This window comes from Lynx canadensis, chromosome E3 (genome assembly GCF_007474595.2).
Source record: "Lynx canadensis isolate LIC74 chromosome E3, mLynCan4.pri.v2, whole genome shotgun sequence".
NCBI classification, from domain to species: Eukaryota; Metazoa; Chordata; class Mammalia; order Carnivora; family Felidae; genus Lynx; species Lynx canadensis.
Genome location: NC_044318.1, coordinates 5,744,797 through 5,764,456, shown reverse-complemented (window position 1 = coordinate 5,764,456; position 19,660 = coordinate 5,744,797). Strand labels below are relative to the sequence as shown.

General features: G+C 41.9%; 1 protein-coding gene across 8 annotated transcripts in view; it reads right to left on the bottom strand.

Annotated features, from left to right (window-relative positions):
* Window positions 1-19,660, bottom strand: part of RBFOX1 (RNA binding fox-1 homolog 1) — a 1,462,962-nt gene that overhangs the window by 984,019 nt on the left and 459,283 nt on the right. The window lies entirely within an intron of this gene.

Sequence of the window (19,660 nt, the reverse complement as noted above, 5' to 3'; positions counted from 1 at the left end):
TCTCTGCCCCTCTCCCACTCATGCTCTGTTTCTCTCTTTCTCAAAATAGACATTAAAAAAAAAGTTTATTTAAGCAATCTCTGTACCTAACACGGGGCTCGAACTCATGACCCCAAGTTCAAGAGCCACACGCTCTACAACTGAGCCAGCCAGGTGCCCCTTTATCTGATTCTTACACATGCCAAAACCACATTCAGAGAGGCTGCATAACTTCCCAAGGTAATGAAAATGATTAAGTGGCAGGGCCCACACTGGGACTCACAGGTTCTTTCATCTAATCATTACACCAAGCTAAATGTGCGGGTGCATGACCCACTGTGCCACGGGTTACTTCTTAGAGTTGTGTGACTCTTGCCATAAAAATGCACCCAACAGTATGGCATACATATTCCTCCATCATGGAACAAATGAGAGCACTAAATCAAATACAACCATCCCAAGACCCTTTGAAGATAGCTAAGAGGAAGTTGAGGAAATTTACACCTGCAGAAACTTCCCCTTCCCATTCTCTAGAAAGATTCCTGGTATGCATGTAAATATCCTCTGAATTCAGAGATGAAGAGGCCTCCAGCTAGGCACAATAAAGCCAATTTAGCTTCTTAAACTGAAACTGCTTTGTGAAATAATCCTGTAGAACTCTCCACTAAATGAGTTAGAAACTAGTTGCATGGGGCTTTCATTGAATTTACTTGTGAGAGCTATATAAAGGACAATTGTCTCTGAACCAGGTACATCAAATACAGGCCTGCTACTGGGTAAAAGCTTGGAATTCTACACCACCTACACACACAAAGAAAATTAGCTTTTGATTGAAAGGAAGCACTATTGAAAAACCCCAGGGGAGGAAAAAGAAACAACACAAATGAATGACACCTACAGGCAAATCCAATGGTTGAGGCCATTTGACTAAGGACTTTCTTAGTCTGAAAGGGAGAGAAAAGAACAATTTCTGAGATCATGAAAGATAATCGAACCAAATCAAAGGAAAAGTAGTCACTCTTGAAATTCTAAACAAGGAGAGTTTAAATATGCCACGTGGACATAAAATAAAAGTTCTCCACACTTCTTTCTGAGTATTTAATGCTGGTAAAAAAAAAAAAAAATGGCAACAAGTACTCAACCCTTTCTTCTCTTGACTGTCATTATTCCAGTCGTCTCTTTTCTCCTTCCTTTTCTTTCTTTACTTTATTTAAAGATCCTCAGCCAAGACATAGGGCTACTTCTTAGTCTTCCAAACACTGTTTAAAAAAAGGGCATAAGTTGTAACCTCAGTCATTACTGAGATTTTTCTCCATACTCATGATGTAGCTACAGGTAGATTTGTATCATTCTTGCCCAGTACCGTCAAAGTGTGTTCTCTTTTCTGGCAGCGGTATTACAACTGGGTGTCATGGTTCTGCTGAAGGGGATACAGCAAATATTTGCTTTGATTTTTTTTTAATGTAAATAAAATCAAAGAATTAGAAATAGACTATTTCATTACTATCAGCCTACTAACCAATTCACATAAGGATCTTTAATGGGTGAACAGTTGAAGAAGAGGATATTTAAGTAGTCATGTGAGAGGTAAGGGAGACGATTCATTTTCAGAAATACCAAATAAAAGCTGTGCGGTCTAGTTAACAGTGGGTTTACAACCTATTGGAAATATGTACAGCCCCTTCCCCTCCCCCCCTCACACACACACACAAACAATGGGGTCCCAAACCCTTAGACACTTCACTTCCTAGTTCTTCTTCCCCTCTCCATTTCGTGGGCTTATTTACATGGGCTTTGCAATGAGCATGCACCAAAGAACAAAGGGAGGAGGGACTGAAAGTCTCTGCGTCACCTCAGGGAATGTACATTTGTTCCAATCAGCCTACGTTTTGCTTTCACGTGGGCATAGGTGACATCTGGATAAGGATGTAAACTCTGTGGTGCTCAGCCAACGAGGAACCAGGAGAGGGACTTGTATGCTAGGAGATAAACTGTCTGCTGTAACTGCCCTGAATGTCCCTGTCCATCAGACACCAGCTCTTGGAAGAATGTTGATCAAAGCCTTGCTTCACTGTGCTCACAGTCTCGGGGTCCCTCCTTTGATTGGGTTGATGGGTTTATTTCTAACAGTCTCAAAGGATAGGCACACAGATTGTTTCCTAACCACTGGACTAGTTTATCCTGGGGAAATGTGCCAGTTACCAAGTGATCAACTTTACTGTCATCAACAGTGGGGCGACATGAATTACTTCCAGATAAGATGCAGTGGAATACAGCCAGCATCATCCATGTAGTGCTCATGAAAAAATGGCAAAGCTGAATCTAAACATATAAATCCTGATTTTTTAAAAATATTCTGCAAGGAAATAGTCCAGGATTGTTCAGAAATGTCAACATGATAGAAAGATTAAGAAAAAATTGGTACTTTTCTATATCAAAGGTGAGAGAGAGAGAAGACAAATGTAATGCATATATTCCTTAATTGTATCTTGGATTACAATAATAATAATTGTATCATGGCTATGTAGGAAAATACCCTTGTTTTTAAGAAATGTATGGTGAAGTCTTTAGGCATGAAGTATCCATGGCACCTGCAATTTTTAAATAGTGCAAAATATATAGTGGGGAGGGAATAAGAAGAGAAGGTCAGTGTCACAGAATGTTAACAATGAGTGAGTCTGGGTGAATGGCATATGGGTCTCCACTATACTTTAAATTTTTCTGCAGGTTTGAATGTTAAAAGTTTAGAAATAGGGGCACCTGGCTGGCTCAGGCAGTGGAGTATGCAGCTCTGGATCTTGGGGTCATGAGTTCAAGACCCATGTTGAGTACAGAGATTATTTTTTTAAAAGTTTGGAAAGAAAAAATACTTTTTCCTTAAAAATCATTTTTATAGTTTCTACATTAAAAGCTTGTATTATAGTAAACTTCTAGGTTTTGCTTGTTTCTTGTAACATTAAGACTCTTTGAAGAGGGGCGCCTGGGTGGCTCAGTCGGTTAAGCATTCGACTTCAGCCAGGTCACGATCTCGCGGTCGGTGAGTTCGAGCCCCGCGTCGGGCTCTGGGCTGACGGCTCAGAGTCTGGAGCCTGCTTCCAATTCTGTGTCTCCCTCTCTCTCTGCCCCTCCCCTGTTCATGCTCTGTCTCTCTCTGTCCCAAAAATAAATAAACGTTAAAAAAAAAAAAAAAAAAGACTCTTTGAAGAAACCTTTTCCTCTTTCCCTACGATCAGTTCATATGGTTATGAAGAGTCTCATGTAAAACCCTGCTTCTTAAGATGGGTGAACACCTCAGGTCTGGCCAGGACTTATCTTGCACCACTGCAATTTGGTTCTCTTTGCCACCAGGTTCCTGAGCTGATGGAATGTAAGTTTGCACCTGTTGGTAGCGATCTTGCTATTTCTAGGGAACAGCCTAAGAATACAGCCATTACAGAGGAATGTATAATTGTGGGAGCACATACTCCTGGCAACATCCCCTCTTGTATCTTGATTCAGCCTTACTCCCAACCTGCTATATATCTAGATGTTTCAATAACATAAGACAATATTTCTTTTTTTTTTTTTTTTTTTTTAGTCAATTCAAGGTGGATGTATGTCATTTACCACCAAAAAGATATCTGATTAATAGAAAGAGTAAAAGAAAGTCACAGAGGTGTGATACACAAAATTATGACACATTGGAGATCACTACTGGGTTAATCTATACTGCTGGTTTAACTCATGTATGGGCATTTTAAAATAAATGCTTCTTCCATTATTGCTGCATAATAAAGAATACCCTTGAGAATGGAGGGTGGTCTGTTAAAGAAAGTTGTTGTTCTCACATTTACCTTTCTGAGTGAATTGGGGTTTTCCTAATACTGTCCACTGAACACACATACAGCTGCCTACAGCTGCCATTATCACCTGATTTTAAATGTTTAAATATATCATAACAGACTCATTGCTTTAAACAATGGGGGTATAAGCAGACGTTACAAATTCCCAAGTGAAATATAAATATTTGCTATCAAATATGGCTAATACCTGTTTTACATATTGTAGTATATAATTTCACGTGTTGGGGAAAATGTATCCCACTGTGTTAAAAGTGAAAGCCTATAGTTTGAAGCTATCTGTAGACACTTTAATTAGAAGAGAAAGAATTACAGACAACCTCCACTGCATGATAGGTCTACAATACTCACAAATACCTATTTTATACAACTTCCCCTGAAATTCTCAGCATCAGTGTACAGATTTCTACCCGAATTGTCAGAGCATCAGATAAAAAAAAAAAAAAAATCTACATTAGTTTTACAGTGATGGCCAGCAAGGGTGGTTTTGCTCCCTTTGAACTGCAGCAAAGAGATGCATGATTATACGAGCACACATTGATCATTGTGAGCATTCACCATTGTTTACTGCATTATTCTTGCACAGAAAAAGTTTGCATCTTTGATCTAACATAGCACAATCAAAGGAGTGGAAATGCCCCATGCAGACTATTGTGGGGAATTAAAGAGAGCTCAAAGTCACAAAGGCAAGAGCCTTCCAAAACATGTCAAGATGAAAAATGGGGCTTGAAACACTTATTTTAAGTGTAACATGGAGGGGGGGGGGTCTATGATTCCATTCAAAAGGGATATGGAATACAAGTCAGTCAACCTTAGAATTAAAATTGAAATAAAGTCAAAGTCAATGTCAAGCAAGAAAAAGAAGATTCCAAAGTTTTCAAAAGCGTGAAGGAGCTCCTCATGTAGCAACGTGTGTAGTTTAAATGCTGAATGACTGCACTGTAAAAATATTTTTTCCTTCGTAAATGTGTGATGATAAAGGTGTCCTCTTCTCTAAGATAGGATACATGATGACTGAGGGAGGTGTTTAGGAAAAACAACCCAGATGATGCTAGAATAATGTGGCACTGCCATAGAGTTTTTTTTTTCTCCTTTGCAGGAGAAAGGCTACCATTAAGGTTCTGACCATTGTGAGTATTTAAGGCATCTGGAGTCTCTCCCTTCTAAGAGGCAGAAATGACGAGTACAGAGCCATCATCAGGTGTCACTCTGCTTAGGAATCCTGTTTGTTGGCCCTTTTGCTTGGCCTAAGTACTTGATTCCACTTTAAGTGAGGCAGAGGGAAGTTACCATACTTATCAACACAGTGCATAATCCTTGCCTCAGGAAGGGAGATAATGACCAAACATCCTCCTTTGTTGTTAAAGCTAAAGCCCCACAGGTGGGGGATCTGCTGGAGGCTGCAAGCAAAACCTTTCTGATTTGCCTGGACCCCTTAGGGATCAACACTAGACCATCCCAGCCAGGGAGGGGAAGGATTCTCACCTTCCAGCTTCAGGTAGGGGCCTGGGAGTAATGAGGGTGCTCTATTTTATTTTTATTATTTTTATTTTTTTTTTACTTTTTAAGGTTTCTTTATTTATTTTGAGAGAGACAGAGACAGCATAAGCAGGGGAAGGGTACAGAGAGAGGGAGAGAGAGAATCCCAAGCAGGCTCTAAACTGTGAGTGCAGAGCCTGATGCAGGGCTCAAACTCACAAAACCATGATTTCATGACCTGAGCCAAAATCAAGAGTCCGAGTCGGATGCTTAACAGATTGAGCCACCCAGGCACCCCGGGGGTGTTCTATTTTAAAAGGAAGTAAGAGGAAACAGAAGAATAAGGCTTCTTGTTGTCCTCACATACATGTCTCATTGAAGTCAAAATAATGGAGGTGTGGTTTGATCACATTCAGAATGCCACCTTTGCTGGGCCAAAAACTCCCATCTCACAAGATTGTTGTTATGGTCTATTGAGAAAATAGATGTGATTACACTGGGCACAATGCCTGCCCCACAGTAGGAACATCCAACACATAAAAGGAAGACAAGACTTAGTTATGTTTCCTTCTGAACAATCTTTTAGTATTTGTGATTTATTCACTTAAAAAAAAAAAAAAAAAGGCCCTAAACTCAGGAATCCCAAGTTAAAAAAAAAAAAAAAAATCATTGGTGTTTTTATTTTAAGTTTATAGCTTTCTCGTTTACCAACTGGACTGACAGTGATACAATCGCCTTTCTTTACAAACAAGTGCAGCCAAACTCATTAGCCTTTAACATTTTCCAATCTGATTATTTGTAGATTCCCCTACTTTTCAATGAGTAAATAAAACAAGCTGGGAATGAAACATTTATTTTGGCATCACACCAACCTAATTAAACTGCAGTTTCATTAGGCTGTAGCAGGCTGCTGAAAAATAATGTAATTGACCTATTAAAAGTTACTACTTTGGTTCAGTTTTCTGAGCTGCCAGAAATTACACTGTGATTTAAAATGCCTAGTTACCTTGACAAAACCAGCCAGAGAGCACAGAAGTAAGAGTTACAAAGAATGGAAAGAATCCAATTAGAAAGGAAGCAGGTAACAAGATGCTCTCCCCAATCACAATTACTTGGAGGAAAGCAATAAAATGTAAAATGGAAGCTAATCAAGTTCTAGTTATTTCCTCCATTGACTAAATGTTGTTCATACCATGGGAGCAAGTGTGAGATGCTCTCCCAAAACTTAGCAGTAAGATGGTTTAATGAGCCAACAATGGTTTATTATTCTACTTGTTTGGTATCAGCAGGCCCATTGCTGGAGGAATCCACCCTTTCCCAGTCTCAGACCAGGAGTTTGAGTGCAGTTAAGCAGGCCTCACACAGCTTTCCAAGGGTGGGGCCACAAAGCCCTCCAACCACACCCTGGTAAGTCCTCTGGCTGAGGGAGGCAGCATAGCCCAGGATGACCAGCCTGCTGATGAGAAAGACCAAGGAGACCAGCTTCACCAGGAAGGTGGGAGTCACCCCACCCGCCTTGTGGAAGGCCGAGGGGAAGCTGAGCAGGCCGGACCCCAGCGCAGATTTCAAGAGGATGAAGATAGCGCCCGGCGAGGACAGAGAGGGGCTGGCGGCCGAGGGAACTGGCTTCTCCTCGAGGCCTGGGCTGCCAGCCATCGGTCCCTCCATGGCCCCAAAACCCGACTTCAAGGTCAGATAGTTGTCAGCCATCAGGGACAGGGCTCAGGCTCGCACAAGCTGGTTCAGCGGCATTTCTTGGGCCCCACTGGTGGAAGAAGGAAGGTTCTAGCTGTGTGAGTGCTCCAAGCCACCCAATCAGAGTATCGCATATTCTGACCACAGTGACTGATTCCTTTCAGGACCAATCAGAACTTTTCATGGGTCTTCTAGAATGACCAGGAAAGGAAATGTCTATTGTCCGGCTGGTGTTCTGAACAGAGAATGCCTGTCTCTGTTGGTAGCCACCTGCCATCTTGGAGGGAGAACTCACCTGAGAATGGAGGCAACTCCGAAGAGAGGCAGGGTGAGGATGAGTGGGAGACAGACCAAAAACAATCTATAACAATAGTCCTTCTGATGCTATATTTTTACCAATATTCCCTGCACGCTTGGAATACATCTCTGTACTAGGCAGAGGCCATCTTAGAATTTATGGATGAGTTCCACTGCTTCCTTCACCAGATGCCCTTCTTAAGACTACTCTGATCACCTCGTTCACTTGTTCATTCATATATCCACTCATTTAGTATGTTTTACTTCCCCAGTGCATTTCAGGCCCTTTGCTAATCATAGAGGAAATAGAAAATGACGCACACATTCCAAAATGTTACAAAGCTTGGATTGGACTGGTTATTAGTAAGATAGTCATGTGCATTAATACAGAATTACATGGTGCTGTAGGAGCATTTGAGGGAAGGTCTAATTTAATGTAGGACTGTGTAAGTCAGGGAAGGTCTCTTTGATGAGGTGACAGGGATATGGGGATGTGAAGAATGAGACATGGCCAGATACTGAATGGGAAGACAGCAGGATAGAGTAGTGCTCCTGGCAGAGAAGCAGAATGCAACAGAAGATCAGTTAGAACATTCTCAAGAGGGGTAGAGTGACATGAGGTGAGGCTGGAGAGCAGCAGCAGATCCTACAAATTTGGGGAGAAAGGGGATGATTACATACTAATGCCAAGAGAAGACATTAGAAATTGTTATCACCCCACCATCAATACATAATCTCTCTCTGGTGATGGCATTTTGCTGGTTCATGTGTGGTACTTCTTTAAGGATACCCTGAAACGACTAGAGGTGTTTTGAGAAGTGACTATTCTGACAGTTGGGCAAATATTGGCCTAAGATGTCACAATTTAAGTATTACAATGAATTTCATAATCCATGATTGGGGATGTCCGGGATTGATGGGTTTAGGACTTTTTATCCACCTGACACTATCAGTAGCATTAGACCTCTGAGTTCCAAGGGCATTCAAATTGAAAGAAAAAAAAAATTATTAGTTCGAACATTTCAAGTAGCAAAGTCAAAATTAATAGCTGCTTAATTATATTTCTCCAAAATGCAGTATTATGTCATCAACACTAATTGTTAGATTTAGGATTCACAATATTTTATGACATAGGAAGACAAATTGTATGCTGTTTTTTGCCTCTTATAAGAATTTCCAAGTGCATGGGACAAATGCTGAGAAACAGTAGCCAGTCATAAATTACTGAGTTAATTCACTTTCATAGCAAGAATGTAAAAAACTCTCTCAAACTTATGCTGTATTACAATTGTGTTATACATCAAATTTGGATGCACTGGGGTGCCTGGGTGGCTGAGTCAGTTAAGTAAGCATCTGACTTGGGCTCAGGTCATGATCTAATGATTCATGGGTTTGAGCCCCGCGTCGGGCTCTGTGCTGACAGCTCAGAGCCTGGAGCCTGCTTTGGATTCTGTGTCTCCCTCTCTCTCTGCCTCTCCCCTGCTTACACCCTGTCTTTCTCTCAATAATAATAGTATTTAAAAAGAAATAGAAACTTGGGAGCACTTTAATTAATAGCTTATATCAAGTTTTCTCAACCTTGATATTTTGGGCCAGATAATTCTTTGTGGGCTGTCTTGGGCCTTACAGGATGCCTAGCAGCATCCCTGGCCTTTACCCACTAGATACCAGTGGCAACACCTCCCCTCCCTCCCCCAAGTTGTGTGACAACCAAAAATATCTCCAAACATTGACAAATGTCCTAGGGTTGGGGCAGGGGGGAAGGTGTGCAAAAATACCTCCGTTGAGAATGATTGGCTTTTATGAATGTCTGGGGCAAAATAAACCCTTGAAATGTCTCTGACTGTGTCAGATATATAATCCACAATTGCATCCTGGAGGGACATAACACCAAAGTCAAGAATCTGGGACACATACCCAATTTTTACAAAGTTTGAGAGTCTCCGGCAAAAACCTACCTTTAGTTCCAGGTGACCTCTATAAACCCAGCTGAGAGTTCCTCATTAATGAGCTAACCAGGACACATGAGGGAGGCCTCATCAGCAGCCAGGGAATCAATAGGTCACCTGTTTATGAGAAGGCCGTGTAGTATTTTCATAGAGAGGCAACAAGACTGAAATGGGAAGATCGATATCTGCCTTCTGCAAGGGAAGGGCCTGTCCCTAATCAGCACTTGCCCGTTGTTTGCTTCACCTCCGCTAGACCGTCAGGGAACATGGCAGAGCTCTGAGGGGAAACGGCGAGCCTTCTTTCCCAAAGTAGCAGTCCACATGACCAGGGGAGGGAGTTCTGTGCCAACTGCCAAGATCGAAACACCAAGACAAACAGTCCACAAGGACGCTCATAAATAACCACCAGCTCTCTGCCAAAGAGGAAGGCAAGAGTATTGGGTTTGTGTTTGACAAGGGTCCTCAGGAAAGCAAAGGGATAGCTCCTGGGCAGGAGATAAATTCTAATGCACAGCTAGACTTTGCAACCCACCAAAGGGACAGCTTCTGGAAACACCGACAGAAGAGGCTTCATGAGGGATGGGCATGGTACACAGACCACTGCACTTTCAGGCTATAGTTGTGAATTAATCAGCATGCCGCGGAAGGTAGGGGTAAAAGAGGGGAGGAAAAAGAAAATGAGGCTGGAGAAACATTTGGGGCATCCTTCTAAAATCAGATTATGTCTAAAATCAGACACTCTACATCAAAAGCAAAACATATTCTTTAAATACTGCCTATGCGATTATCACCTCTAGAGAAAAAAAAGGCAAAAACCCAGATGAGATGCCCAGGGGACTATGGCTCTGTTCATTTTAATTCTCTTCCGTTAAGAATTCAATTCCATTCAGGCATCAGTGAAGATTGTGTGTGTTTGGAAGCACATAGGCTTTGGGTGTAACAAAACATGGGTTTGAACTCAGCTCTAGTACTGAATCAGCTGTGTGGGTCCAGGGTACTTAGCAAACCTCACTAAGACTCAACTGGTCTTGTCATGTCACTAGAATGTAATGAGGATACTCCTCATTACATTCTAGTGCAAGGAGGTAGTCCCTACCTTATAAGTCTGTTTGGGTTTACTTTATTGATATTTATATATTTGGGGTGACTTTATACATCTCACAACAAATATTTAGTAAAGAGAGGTCCCTCAGTACTGTCCTTATTACTGACCCTGCCTGTGACATTTCTGGTTTGGAGGGATTGAGAAAACACATAGTTATTTCTTTGTCTTTATTTGAATCATTATGAATGGGACCATAAGGGATTATGTCTCAGGGAGCTTTTAATCTTGCATGATGTTTATTACTGTGGCTTTGTCTATCGGTGTGGCTTAATGCTCAACTATTCACTGACCACATAATTAGGAGGTAGCATTCCTCTCCAGAAAATTGGCATTGCTGGATTGTGACTCAAAATTACCTGAAAATAGTTATCAACAAGTGAAGCAAATCAAATTTGTGATGACAAAAGTCAAACAATGTAATTCCATAAGAGGTAGACATGTCCACAAACCTTCACATAGAATTTGTGCTCTAAAGAGGAGTGAGGGTGATGAGTTTGGCAAAAAACATTAAAAGATACTGAGGTAGGGGCACCTGGGTGGCTCGGTCAGGGGACGGTCTAACTCTTGATTTTGGCTCAGTTCATGATCCTTCTGCCCCTCCCCTGCTCACTCTCTCTTTTTCTCTCTCTAACATAAAATTAAAAAAAAATAATAAAGATATTGAAGTAAAACCAAAGTAGATGAAAAGACATTTCAGTAACCTCATTTCTGAGCAAAGACTTTTTTTTTTTTGTAAACATATATTATATTGAATGATTTTGTCATTGTTGTCTATTTGGTTTTGGTCCTAATAAAAATCTGGGAGAACTGAACTGAAATAGGAAAATTCTCTCTTTCTCTCTGTTTCTCTTCTCTCTCTCCCTGTCTCTTTCTCCTTACTTTCTCTCTCCCTCTCATCCTCTCTCTTCTCCATAGCGCGCGCGCTCTCTCTCTCCCTCTCTCTCTCAACTTCTGTCTTCTGTCTCTCTCTCACAAACCCCATAGCAGACATTCATCCATTCAACACACTATTGAGGTTCAGGATAAAATGTTTTGTGCTGAATAAAATGCTGAATTTATTTTTACTATGCATCTTTATTTATTTCTTCTAAACACCCTTAGAAGCACATCAGTGCTCCATTAACTACCCAGCCAAGGACAGAGAGAAAAGAACACTGTCTGTCCATAAGGTAATGAATCAAGAAATACTTGCTCCCTCCTGGTATATTCCAAGGACATTATCTATGCTAACTTCTCCGTGCTCTGTGTCAGACTCTCACACCATTCTCCGTTTCAGGCCAGGACTTTTGTGTCCCTGAAAAAGAGTTTTGTAAGGACCTGCAAGAGTTTTCTTAGACCCTCGTATCACCACATAAAGACTAATGGTATTGTTTAATGTCTACCAGTGGTCAGAATGCAGGTAACTATTTGGTCTACTTACTTGTCTCCAGCATTAAATGGTAAGATTCTTGAGGACAAGGACATCATCTCGTTTTGTGTTATAACATGAAGACAGAATTCAACAAATGGGTAATAAGTGAAATGTCATCCATAGCATGTGGGCAATGATTATCTTTCATACTCCACTATCTGGTTTCCCTTTCTTCTGAGCACATGGGAGGCTCACAGAAGGACAGCACAAGCCATGTGGCTACTTCTGGCCAATGGGATCTGGTGGAAGTGAAGTGTGTCACTTCCTGGCCAAAGGTTAAGTGCCATTGGTCCATAATCTAAACCTTTGCTTTCAGCAAGGGCTCAATATCACACCAGATGAAAGTAGCCATCATTATTATTTTAGGCATCACTACAGACATGTCCCCGCGTGACAGGGAATTTCACAGGGAACAGCAGGAAAGAGTGGGGGTGGTTCAGATCCATATGGTCACTCAGGGGCCCAGGAACTGCACCATTTTCAACAAATAGCTCCCAAGGTCAAGCGAGAGTCAACTGGAGGATGGGGGAAGGAGAGGTAAAGAGAATCCCACAGGGGATTTGGGGGCCAGTCCTGAAGGTGGCATCTATCACTTCTTCCCACATTTCACTGGGGGGGACTCAATGACATTTCACCACTCAGATAAAAGGTAGGCTGGAAATGTGTCCCTAGCCAGGCAGCTCTTCATCAGTTATTTGAATTTGTTGCAAAAGAAGAGCACAAGTGATCAGCAGATACGCAGCCACTGTGCCACAGTACCCTTTAATATTTTCAGAAAGCAATTTCCCAATACCTATGAGATATCTGCTTTTGCAAAGCACCCCCCATCCCACACACTAGGGAATGCCATCCTTCCATCTAGTGCAAACCTCCAAAGTTACAGTAAAAAAAAAAAAATCACTGCTTTTTTTTATGTAGCAGAAAAAATATCCTCCCACATAGGGTGAATTCAGTCACTACCTCCCTCACCCTATTAATAAAAAATAGACAAATCCCCCCTTTAGCTGATATTTCCTCCTGGTTTAGTTCCAACATGGTTCTAGGTTTCCTTTCATGTTCCTACAAAAAGAAAAAAAAAAAAAAAAAAAAAAACCCAGGCACCAAAATAGGAGAGAGAACTACATTATTGTAATGTCCTCAAGTTTCTAAGACCTTCACAGAATGTATAATTGAGAATACAGTTTCAATTTGAAGTAAGTATAAATACACAAGGACCAAACAACATGTATATGTTTAATCAGGCACATAATCACTTTTAAACACTAGGGTATAATTATCTTTATCACAGTTACGATATGATACAGAGAAAATGATTCACAGAAATAAAATCAGGCTGTCTTTCTAAAGGCAGATTTTAAAGAATGTATCATAATCTGGCCTGATCACCTTGGGGGAAGTCCTGAGCCTATCCCAAAGCGATTTCATACGGGATTCCGGCTGTTGGTCTTTAAGAGAAGATATGGATGGGAAACCTTGCCAAACTAAGATCAACCCCTTTAGGCAGATGGACGACGCCTTTATCAGTCATCACAGTGCTCTCGCTTCTGGTCTGAAAGTCTTGACAGTGAGCTGGCACTGACTGGTGAGAAGATGCAGTAAAAGCAGAGAGCACCCAACCCAGTCACGCGAGCGAACCTGGGCCGAGCTACCGTGAAAGGTACGGAGGATTTGAACAATGTGCATTATCTCAGTTATGCTGGAGGTACCAAAGGTAACCCTGTTTTTCCACACGAGGACAATGATCCTAAGAGAGGCGACTTCCACATGATCCCACAGACAATAAGTAGCAGAGTCAAAAAAAACTAAAACCAAATCTTCCTGAGTACACAGCTCAAGCACTGGCCTCCCCGACTATAATCTGCCCGCTGAAGAGTTAAAATTCTCAAGAAGGGAAAGGAAATTCACTGACAGACGTGAGAGAGGCATTGGCCAGTTGACAATCATGCAGGCTGTCTCAACACCAATGGAAGGCGTCTTCTAGAAACAAGCTAAGTGAGAGCAGAAGCTGGAGGAACGAGAAATGTGCTTCGCATGCGTTCATCTGCTGTCCTGTAGGACACCTATCCCATCCGTGCTGGAGAAAAGGACAGCTGCAGGACTGTCCCTGTGATGCCAGTGGGTGTCACTGCCTCCCACGGTGCTCCAGAGGGAAGCTGCAGCCGGCAGCAGGGGATGGCCTGCCAAGCTCCCAGCTCTCCCTGCAGCCGAGCTCCACACTCACGCCTTCTCCACTAACTATCTCTTCCCTGAGGTGTGTCAGCCTGTGCGTGTCACAGAGTCGGCCACCTCCCGTGCTGGTGACCGGCCCCATCAGCAATGTTATCCAGGGAGTCACTAGCCCTCCAAACTCACTGCTTCTCAAGCTACATGTACAGTCAAAATAAGACGGATCGCAAGATGCAGGATTATGGGTGATGTGGATTCAGATCGAAGGAGATGAATTTGTAAAGCCTTTCCCAAGTCACAGCACGCTCCAAGCCTGATCCGCCTGAATGGCCAACTTCCCCCAGTCCTTTTACTTAAGAGACAAGCCAGGGTAAGATCACACATCCTTGCTTTTTTTAATTGATTTTGAGAGGTATACAGACAGTGAGCCTGGGAGCTGGAGAGACAGAGAGAATCCCAAGCAGGCTCAGCACTGTCAGCACAGAGCTTGACACGGGGCTTGAACCCAGCAACCGTGAGATCATGATCTGAGCTGAGATCAACAGTCACACACTTAACCCACTGAACCACGCAGGTGCCCCTAAGGTAACATCTTTAAAGAAGCGCCTCAGAGTGGAAAGAGCCCCAGCCCAGAGTGGGAGAGAATTATCCTTTATCACTTTCTAGGAGGAGAGTCTGATATCTACAGCAGTGTTCAGCAAGGGATGTGTGTAACAGCCAGAGCCACTCCGCCAAGCTCCATGTCTGCTGGCCGCTTTAATGCCAACTCCTCAAAGGGCACTGTCTCCACCCACATGACAGCGACTATAAAGTCTAGGGTAATGGGGCTCTCGCTCCACTACTGGCACTCTAAGCGGATCAAGGGGAAATTGAAGAGTTGTCCGGTTTCTACAGAAGGACACAGTGCTGTTGACCTGCTTTCTTAATAAAGTGAACCCACCTAGACAGGAGTACAAGGTCCCTGAGGGAAGGTATTCATTTTGTTCACTGCTAAGTCCCTAGTACAGTGCTAGGGACACAGTAGGCACTGAATAAAACATTTACTGAATTAACCTCCATGAAAGCAAATGCAAGCAGTTTAAAAATGCAGCGCCTATCTGGAGAAGAACTAGAAACAATGTCTGCCTATGGTTCATGCTAAATAGTGTTGTAATGGATTAGGTGTGTGTGTGTGTGTGTGTGTGTGTGTGTGTGTGTGTGTATGTATGTGTATTAAATGTGTATGTATGCATATATAACATACATACATACATATATACATACTTAGGAGAGGGGAGTGTCTGTCAGATAAGAGCCCAATCAAAACTAAACATTCTTATTACTTTCATGTGTACAGTTTTTTTTGTTGTTTTTGTTTTTTTTAAATAAGCTCTATGCCCAATGTAGGGCTTGAACTCACAACCTCGAGATCAAGAGCCACACACTCTATGGACTGAGCCAGCCAGGAGCCCCTCACGTGTACAGTTTTGAGTCTGTAAGTAGAATTAAAATTTTTTAACCTTTAACATTTCAAAAGTAACACAAACTCATTAAAGAAAATGTGCAAAATACATCATTAAATATTCAACAACTTGTGGGTGTCAAGGGGTTATTTTGTATCCCATACAGACCTTAATACACATCAGTTGCTTAAATATTCATTATGAAATTAAACATTGCTACAAAGTACTTAAACGATGTTATTAAGTTCCCACTATGTGAAGTGATGCAACATTCTGCAAGAATTGCAATAGGACTTTATGGACTAACAAACAAGGGCCTAGGACACTTGCTAACTATACATTTGAAGAAAAATGCTGTGTATCATTTCTTTTATATTCGAGTGAAATATACTTGCACATGCAACGTAAAGCCACAAAAAATGCACAAAGTGATCACCAAATTGTTAACAGGGACGAGGAAAGGAGTAGCACTGTGTAATTTGTATATAAAATTATAATAATCATAATAACAGAAGTGATTAATCAAACATTATCAAAATTTGTGAAAACTGAGAAAAGAAAAATCATCCTCAGTCAGACCTCCCACGATAATGACTAATGTTTTTAACATATCCTATTTTATAAATCCATTCAAGGGATATTTACTGAATGTCTGCAACGGGTCCAGCATTCCGTAGGTGCGTTCCTCTTTTTTGTCTGTGTAATAAATATTTCCTGACAAATCCTTTCCCCCTATTCAATCAATTTAACGAGGCATGCCTCCAGGAGGCGTAGGAGAACCCCAAGATTCTCCATAATGAGCAGATGATCAGTAAGGATTCCTAGAGAATTGGCAGGCAATTGGTCCTTGTATTTCTCAATCAAAACCTCCCCTCCCTCTTCCACCACCTCACCTCAACGCACACACCCCCTGCCTCTTATTTCATTAAAGCCTAACGAATCAAGACAGGAAGGAAAATACATTTGAAACATGCACAGTACACAAAGCACTCAGAGCACGAGGACTAGGCCATAGATCATGGCTGCCTAGTATCGATTCCTGAAAGGAATGCCCTCCCAGGTTAGAATGCTCTGTTCTCTCTGGAATGCTACCCCCACCCCACCCCACCGCCAGTGTCTTTTTTAGGGCACGCTTCCTCCTTCTTCTTGCCCTCCAGTCCTGCCCAGGTTCTCGGGGGCCCTCAGAACAGCTCATATGACTATGGGAAGAGCCTCTGACAATCTCTGAAGAGGACTTGTGGGAATAGACCCCCTTTGTTTGCAGTTATCAAAACAAATTATGCGCTACATGCCTGAGATGATGTTGACTCCAAGATGTCCTCCCTGGGGTCCTGCAAACTCACAAATGTGAATTCCAGTCTTTTGTAGTATAAAGGCCAATCGAAAGCACACACTGATCTGAATAGAGCCTGCTTCTTAGCGATTCCATGGGGAATCTACATTTAAAGTACAATAACATTATTCTGAAAACGGGGTGATTAGTGGCCCTGAATAAGGAGCTATAATACTCTTATAATCAATGTTTCTAGAAGGTTAGCATCTAACTGTTCGAAACCTCTTCCTTTTCCCCATCCCTCCCTTAACCAAGGCGGCCATCAAGGACAGGAGTTCAAAGCTAATTGAGTCTTTAAAAGTAAAATAGTTATAATAATTGAAGAAAAAAATATTAGCTATTGCCACACTTAAACAAATGCCACATGGCACATAAATAGTGCCATCTGCTATAACTTCTCCTGAGTAGGAAGCTGGCAGATATTGCATAATATCTACATATGACTGATAATTTTTAGCCAAGTCTAAATAAAAAGGTGCTTTGTCTTCATGTACTGCTTAAAAAGCTAGAGATACGTAAGATTAACAATAAAGCAGGCTCTCAGTGTTTACTTCTCTCATTAAACATAGGTATAAAAATTACGTGTGTGTGCCCTTATATGTGTGCCTTTGAGCCTTGTTTGAATGCAAACTTGATCAATAATGCTATACATTTCTATCTTTTGTACAGAAAATGCTCCATTTTACCCATTTGGAGGTGTTCCAGGAAGGCCTAAAGTACAAGGCTTTGCTTACGGAGGGTGCACTGAGAGTTAAAGCAATAAAAACACTCACTTTCAGAAGGAAAGTGTATTTTACAGTCAAGGGGGTCCATTACACAGTGGAGATAATTTGTACAAACTGAAAAAAATAAATCCATGGTCAATGAAATTGTGTCCTTGTAGAACACTTCAAGTTTCCTAATATATGATGGAATTAGTGTAGTCAGATTTCATTGAAGCACATGGCTCCGCGGTCCATTATTTAAACAGCTCTGTCAGTCATGAAAGAATACTTCAAGTGCATGACAACAAAATGCTATCAATACTGAAGGTCGTCCTCTAAATCAGAAGGGAACGCAAGGGTTTCCTAACGACTTCTCCTCAAACAAATTACCGGGAGGCCGAACCAAAATGAATTTTATTATTGAGGACAAGTGAATTGTACAGTACTTATAGCAAACACATTAGAAGATTAAAATTGATTGAAGGAGACTGGATTTGAAAAGATATAAATAGGGAAGACATGAAAAAATCTGTTCAAAGTGAACTTATGAAAAGGGCTGTAGAATTCAGCCACTGGCCAATGGCTTTCAAAAACGATGCTTCAGTTTTCTCTGGAAAGGGAAGGAAAGATGCTGGACTGTGGATGGTGGTGAAGGTTATGCATGGGTGTGCTGAGGGCACAGGGTAAGCACCCACAGAAAACACACAGCAGAGACATATATGGTGGACAGGGTCCCTGTGGCAAAAATCAGACTTTGCCACGTGACTATGTGACCTGCTTGCAACTTACCAAAGGAAAGTTGAGCTTAACTCCACTTCGGCAGTCTGACTAGGGATCTTCAATCCCTTCAAGAACTGCTGAGGAAAACACAAATCACTCCTGCACTCATTAGCCATGGGACAGTCCAAATAATACAAGACAACACTTCTTAACTGCTCTCCATGTGGCAAGCATTCTTCCACGTGCTTCACATGAACTGACTGAATCTTCACAACCCTAGAAGGTGGCTGCTGATACTATCCCCATTTTATAGCAGAGAATACTGAGTCACAGAAGCATAAAGGAGATCCCCTGTTCACAAGGAATATCAAGAGGCAGGCACAGTGTTCAAAGTTGGGCTGCTGACATGAGAATCTGGGTTCTTAATTATTGTACTTTAAGAGTTCATCTCAGTAATCAAACCACCCACCCAAATGGGTCCTGGGATGGAAAAGAAAGTAGGGCAAAGACTTCTGGTATTCTGAGATACAAGTTCAATCCACACCTCTGTTCTGGGAAAGTGAATAAGGTATATGCTACCAGTCTCCATAATGGCCCCTGAGGATCGCCACCTCATGGTATCCACACTCCTGTACCTCACATTGTATCACGGCTGGTCTGTTTGCAGAACACAGCAGAAGTGATGATATGTCACTCTGAGATTGGGTTACAAAACATTGTGACTTCTATTTTAGAGCCTCTCTCTCTCTTTCTCTTTCATTCTGCCCTTCCCTCCCTCTTTTCCTCCCCACCCCCCACCTCCCCATCGCTGCCTTTCTCTCTCAACACTCACTCTGGGGAAGGCCAGCTGCCAAGTCACCAGGACACTCTACTAATCATGCAGAGAGGCCCATGTGGCAAGGAACTGAGACCTGCCAACATCCACATGAGTGAACTAGGAAGCGGATCCTCCAGCCTTCATGTAATTGCTACCCCTGCTGACAACTTAACAACAACCTGAGGAAGGAGGGTCCCTGAGCCAGAAACACCCAGCTAAGCCACTCCCAAATTCCTCACCTTCAGAAACAATGTGGGATGATAAATACTTGCTGTTTTAAGAAACTCATCTTGGGAGTAATTTGTTATGCAGCATTAGATAACTAATACATGCTATTACCTGCAACGTTGAGCTTTCAAGGACTGTAAGTAGTAGGGTTTGTTCATGAAGCCCTCCATGCTTAATTCATTCCTTTACACAGGGCAGCTCAGTTAGATATCTTAATCCAAAATCCATTTCTGAGAGGGTGCCTAGGTGGCTCAGTAGGTTAAGCATCAGACTTTGGCTCAGGTCATGATCTCATGGTTTCTGAGTTCAAGCCCCATGTCAGGCTCTGAGCTGTCACCTCAGAGCCTGGAGCCTGTGTCAGATTCTGTGTCTCCCTCTCTCCTCAAAATAAGTAAACATTATTAAAAAAATTTTTTTAAGGAAAAAAAAAACCCAAGGTCTCCTTCCTTGTATTCTAGTGGATAGACACTGGAAATAAGTAAGTAGATACAAATAA